Here is a 7,022-nt window from a genome sequence, read left to right as displayed (position 1 = left end):
GTAACAGGGGCCTCGGGGACAGCAGTTCTGTCTGTAGTGCAAGGAAAGGGTAAGTGACACCCAGGGGTAGAGGCTGCAGGGCCTGGCTTGGCTGGAGGCGGGGGGGTGCTCAGACGAGCTTCCTGCCCCCCTGGAGCCTCACCTGCTAACTGGCTTGTCCCTGCAACTGCTGGCCACCACCCCAACTCCCACCAGAGGGCCAAATCCAGACACGTGGCCCGGGCCCTCTGGTGGCATTCAGCACAGGAAGCACAGCTGCGTGATGTCCTGGACGCTTTGCTCGGCCTCCCGCCATCTGAGACTCGCCAGCCCCTTGGGTGAGTTGGGCACCTGCTGCCCGGAGCCCATGCCGTCCCACTGCCTTTCAAGACCAAATCCATCAGACCCCCAGGCGTCAGCCAGCCCCACCGCTGAGCCCAGGAGCTCAGGCTCTGATGCTCCGTGTAAGTGACCAGGGACAGCGGTTCTGGATTCAGGAGGAATCTAGGTCTTTCCCTCTGATGTCCGAGAGTAGAGCAGACCCTCCGGATGCCCAGCCATCAGTGATAACCCTGACGTTATCAATAGAGGCGAGAACGGACTCATGTAGCTCTCACTTTGAAAATTTAGCGAGCTTTTTTTGACTGAAAACTGGAATTCCTAGCATAGTTTTCTCAAAACATCTAGTGACCAAAATAGATCAAATTATTTCCCAACCTCTCCCTGAAGAATTCCTACTTTGTCCCAACTGATCTTCCAGCTATGAGAACAGGCAGTGACTTTAATATCCATGAGTCACCACTGCTTTTTTTTTTTCTTTTTTTTTTTTTTTTTAAGATTTGATTTATTTGAGAGAGAGTGGGTGTGCACACAAGCAGGGGGCGCGGGGAGAGAGAGAAGCAGACCCTCCAGTGGGCGGGGAGCCCGCCGTGGGGATCGTCCCAGGACCCTGAGATCGCGACCTGAGTCCAAACCAAGAGTCGGACGGTTACCCGACTGAGCCACCCAGGTGTCCCTGTGAGTCACCACTGCCTTAAGTCAGAAGAACACAAGCCAGAGAAGGGAGCAGGTGCCTTCCAGCAATCGCGTGAGGCTGGCACTCGGGAGAGCTGGGGCCCGCCGCACCCAGCACCAATGGGCAGTGGGGGAGGTGAAGGTCAGTCAACTGGACGATCGCTTTCACTTTCTCCCTTCACCTGCCTCTAGCTGCGTTCACCTCTCGAGGGAGGATGGGACCTATGGGACCTGCCACACGGCGCCCGTGCCACCTGAGTGCTGACATGGCATTTCTCGCTGTGTACGCAAGAAGCACGCACTTCTTGTGATGCTCAGGTGAAAAGCGGCCCAAACCTCCTGGGTAACTGTGGACTTCCCGCAATGGACACGTGCGTCTTGTGGCCCACAGAACACGGTGGCGGCGGCTCGGACTCTGTGCATCTGAAATCTCATTGTTGAAGGTGCAGTAAAGTGGCTGAAGTGCGCCTCCTGCCTGGGATGGCCCCAGACAGCCCAGCCAGGAACTTGCTTCCTGCGCCCTACGTTCCGGGTGGGAGGAGCGCTGTGTCCGCCACACAGCCTGGCGCTCACTGCTCACGTGCGCAGTCTGCTCCTCGGGCCCGGTCTCCAGAAGGTCGGCGTGGTCCACCTCCTTCCTCAGACAGCCGGCTCCCACCCGGCCCGGAGACCATCCGTGATCAGCTCCTCTAGGAGAGCTTGCCTTCCCTCCACTCCCACCCCTGGCCTGGATTTAGTGCCCTCCTCGGTACTCATCACCACCATTCAGCAAATAAAAGTAAAGAGGGATTTCTTTATCACTTGCTTGGTGCTGGACACTTTGAGGTGCTGGATAAATACTTCTAAATGAATCTCCAGCCAGTTTGCTTCTTAGGGACAAATCTTACATTTTTACTCATCTTTCTGGCTCCAGTACCATGCAAATGCATAGCAGCTGCCCAATGAATACATTCGACAAATAACTCTAATTCTTTTTGAAAGAGAGAGAGGCAGAGGGAGAGGGTGAGAGAGAAGCTCAAGGAGACTCCATGCACAGCACAGAGCTCCATCTCACCACCTTGAGATCATGACCTGAACCAAAATCAATAGTGGGATGCTTAACAGACTGAGCCACCCAGGCACCCCAACAATACTGTACCTATTAGGTACACATCCTGACCCTAACACCTCAGGAATCACAACGTGAGTGACTTGGGTGAGTTAATTTGTACGTGAGTAGAAAAGGATTGTGGGGTGGGGAGGAGCTCTTCACTCTAAGGTTGAACAAAAATCACTGGGGAAAAGCACGATCAGGGGGATCCCTGGGTGGCTCAGCGGTTTGGCGCCTGCCTTTGGTCCAGGGCGCGATCCTGGAGTCCCGGGATAGAGTCCCACGTCGGGCTCTGGGCATGGAGCCTGCTTCTCCCTCCTCCTGTGTCTCTGCCTCTCTCTCTCTCTATGTCTATCATAAATAAATAAATCTTTAAAAACAAAAAAACAAAAAACAAAAAAACAGGAGCAGCCCTGGTGGCGCAGCGGTTTGGTGCCGCCTGCAGCCTGGGGTGTGATCCTGGAGACCCGGGATCGAGTCCCACGTCAGCCTCTGGGCATGGAGCCTGCTTCTCCCTCTGCCTGTGTCTCTGCCTCTCTCTCTGTGTCTATGAATAAATAAATAAAATCTTTATAAAAAAAAATGATCACTGCACTGGAAGGGACTCGTCCAATCATTCAGATCATAAACCCAGATAGAAGACCTAAAAATAATAAAACTATTAGAAAACAGAGAAGTAAATCTTCACAACTTTGCATTAGTCAATAGTATTTTAGATATGACACCGAAAGCATAAATATCAAAAGAAAAAGTAGATGAAATGGATTTTATCCGAATTAAAAAATTTGGTACTGAAAAAATGACACTTTCAAAGTGAAAAGACAGCCTACAGAATGGGAGAAACCATTTCCAAATAATATATCTGATAAAGCGCTTCTATTTAGAATACACAAGGAGTTCTTAAAATTGAACAAAAAGGTAAGTAATCCAAAATAGAGATGGGTGAGGGACTTGAATAGATATTTCTCCAAAGAAGATATACAAATGGCCACTAAGCACAAGAAAAAACACTCAGCACTGGTAGTCATCAGGGAAATGCAAATCAAAACCACAAGAAGATACTACTTCACAGGCTCCAAGACAACTATAATCAAAAAGACAAACAATCATAAGAGTTGGTGACATGTGGAGAAGCTGGAGTGCTCACGCTTTGCTGGTGAGAACATAAAATAGTACAATGTTTTTTGGCAATTCCTCAAAAAGGAAACCTATGGCCCGGCAATTCTGCTCCTAGGTATATAACTGAAGAGAAATGAAAACACAAGTCCACACAAAAAGTATACACAAGCGTTCATGGCAGCGTTATTCACATTAGCTCCAAAGTAGAAATAACCCAAATGTCCACCAAGTGATGAATGGAGAAACAAAATGCAGTATGTCCACACGGTGGAATGTGATTTAGCCATAAAAAGGAACGAAGTACTAATACTACAATATGAGAACATCTTTTTTTCTAATTTATTTAGTAAACTCTATACTCAAAGTGGGGCTCAAACTCACAACCTCAAGTTCAAGAGTCCCAAGCTCTACTTACTGAGCCAGCCAGGCGCCAGTGAATAAATCTTGGGAACATGATGCTAAGTGAAAGCCACTCATGGGCAGACCCGGTGGTGCAGCGATTTGGCGCCACCTGCAGCCTGGGGTGTGATCCTGGAGGCCCGGGATCGAGTCCCACGTCGGGCTCCCTGCATGGAGCCTGCTTCTCCTTCTGCCTGTGTCTCTGCCACCCCCCCTCTGTGTGTCTGTGAATAAATAAAATATATTTTTTTAAAAGCCATTCACAAAAGACCACATATTTTGAGGTTCTATTTCTTTTCTTAATTTAAGGTCTTATGTATTTATTAGAGAGAGAGAGAGAGAGAGAGAGTGCGCACAAGCAGGGGGGAGGGGAGAGGGAGAAGGAAAAGCAGACTTCTTGCTGAGCAGGGAGCCTAATGTGGGGCTCAATCCCAGGACCCTGGGATCACGACCTGAGCTAAAGGCAGATGCTTAACTGGCTCTGACCCCTCCTGTGAGATTGTTTTCCTATGGAATGTCCAGAAAACAGACCTCTGGAGACAGAAAACAGGTTACTGGTTACTCAGGACTGGTCCAAAGGCGATGAGGAGGGACAGTTAATGGGCACAGATTTTCTTTTTTATTTATTTATTTATTTATTTATTTTTATTTTTTTTAAATTTTTATTTGTTTATGATAGTCACACACACACAGAGAGAGAGAGAGAGAGAGAGAGGCAGAGACACAGGCAGAGGGAGAAGCAGGCTCCATGCACCGGGAGCCCGATGTGGGATTCGATCCTGGGTCTTCAGGATCGCGCCCTGGGCCAAAGGCAGGCGCCAAACCGCTGCGCCACCCAGGGATCCCGGGCACAGATTTTCTTTGGAAGAACAAAAATGTTCCAAAATTAGATTCTTGGGATACCTGGCTAGCTCAGCCAAAAGAGCAAGCAAGTCTTGATCTTGGGGTTGTGAGTTCAACCCCTATGTAGGGTACGGAGATTACTTAAATAAAAACTTTAAAAAATTGTTTATGGGGGTCTGGGTGGCTCAGTTGTTTGAGCGCCCAATTCTTGATTTTGGCTCAGGTCATGATCTCAGGGCCCTGGGATCGAGCCTTGTGTTGGGCTCCATGATCAGCAGGGAGGCTGCCTGAATTTTGTCTCTCCTTCTTACTCTCCACCCACCCCCCGATGCTTTCTATCTATCTATCTATCTACCTATCTATCTATCTGTCTATCTATCATCTATAGATCGATCTAAAATCTTTAAAAGATTGTTTTAAAATCATTAAAATTAGATTATAATAATGTTTGCACAACTTTGCGAATATACAAAAAAATTGTATAGACTTTTAAGTGGATGAACTGTAGGTATGTGAATTATATCTCAGTAAAACTATTTTTTAAACTATGGAACAAGTCAAATCCTAGGTGTTTTAACTCTGAGATTGTACTCCTGTGAATTTTATCGTACAGAAATCTTGGAGTGTTCCTTTTTACTTCATTCAACAAGTATCCAGGTACCCTAGCAAGTGCTGGGATATGATGGTGAACAATACCCGACCCCGTATCCAGCCTCCAAAAGTTTAGAGTCAGAAAGATAAATATGAAAGTGAAACTTTGCTAAATGCTCCAAAAGTAGATACACTGAAGCAAATAATAGGAAGATCTGACCCAACCGTGGAGGTCAGAAAGCCCCGTTTTTTTCCTCAAGTATGACTGACCTAAGGTTTGAAGGAAGAGTATGTCTCACTTCGCTGAAGAAAGGGGGGGATATGTTTTAGGTAGAAGACGCAGGCCAAGGTGGCCCAAGAGGGAGCGTGAGGGGCAGAGAGAACGAGAGGAAGCCTGGAGCAAACCAAGAGGTAGAGAGGAGCTGCCTTACACAGACCCTAAAGTCCATGTTAGCACCTTGGTGTTCATCTCTGGAGCACCAGGAAGCTAATTTTTAGTTTTATGAGGGGGCTAATGCCATCGAACATTACTTTGAAGAGATCGCTCTGCCTCCTGACTCTTTCCTGGGGCCTTTTGTTTGCCAGGGTGCGCACAGCGTCCGTCGCAGGAAGTAGAGCGTGTGCTACACTGAGTACCACTGGGGACCCACTGAGCACCCGAGCTGGGCCAGGGGCAGCAGCAGAAGCAGAAGGAGGCGGTCGTGGTGGAGGAAGGTGAACTGCTGCAGATTTGCAGGGAGTTTTATTTCTTTCTCATGAACACAAACAGCCTTTGGAATACTTCTGAAGATGTTAATATACTTATTTTGTAGTCTTTTCCTGGTTGCTCTATTAGCTCTGTTTCCTGGTGTGTTCATTCTTTTTATTGCCTTTCTACTTTCATGGCGTGTTTCCTCAAATACGGGGTGATTCTCTGTATCTCTGTGTTTTTAAGGATCCTTATTTGTGGATGCAGCTTGCTGACAACAGCTCTGGGGGAGAAGGCAATATTCTAATGTTAGAGAAGTGACGCTGGTAGGTTACAGATAAGGGGTTTGTCAGCCATCAGGGCACTTACTGACCTCTCCATCCCTAGCCAAGCTGTTCTAAGAGCACTGCCCTAACTAAGCACCCAGGTATTCTCCCTGGAGCCTCTCAAGGCACGTTTTATCCCCCTTGGGAATATACATCCTCCCTTTTTTTTTTTAAAGATTTTTATTTATTTATTCATGAGAGACACACAGAGAGAGTCACAGACACAGGCAGAGGGAGAAGCAGGCTCCCTGCAGGGAGCCCGATGTGGGACTCAATCCCAGGACCCCGGGATCACTCCCTGAGCCAAAGGCAGACACTCAACCGCTGAGGCATCCAGGCGTCCCTACATCCTCCGCTTTTGCAGAAGTTCTCTCGCATCTATTTTGGATAAGGTTCCTTCCAGACTCATTGCTGTATAAATGTGACGCTGCCTGCTTTTTCTCTTTCACTAATTTCTCTGTTTCTAGTGTGTTGGTGACACTCTCCCATTTTCCAGTGCATTGGCAGCTTAGTGAAGTACTGCTAATCATGAACAACACTGGTTTGAACTGTGTGGGTCCACTTATATGTGGATTTTTTTTATAAATACCGCACAGTGAATGTATAATATTTTCCTTATGATTTCTTTCTTAAAGATTTTATTTATAAGTAAGCTCTACACCCAATGTGGGGCTCGAACTCACCACCCCAAGACCAAGAGTCACATGCTCTCCTGACTGAGCCAGGCAGGCGCCCCTTCCTCATGATTTTCCTACTAACATGTTTGTTATTTACTTTATTGTAAGAATACAGTATGTCATATATATAACTAATACATAAAATTTTTTAAACATAGGTTATGATATATATATCACAAGAAATGTGTTTATGTGACTATTTATATTATCAGTAAGACTTTCCGTCAAGAGTAGGATATGAGTGGGGTGCCCGGCTGGCTCAGTCGGTAGAGCATGCAACTCTTGATATCGGGTTG

This window comes from Canis lupus, chromosome 26, assembly GCF_003254725.2.
Source record: "Canis lupus dingo isolate Sandy chromosome 26, ASM325472v2, whole genome shotgun sequence".
NCBI classification, from domain to species: Eukaryota; Metazoa; Chordata; class Mammalia; order Carnivora; family Canidae; genus Canis; species Canis lupus.
This window is presented reverse-complemented; position numbering follows the sequence as displayed.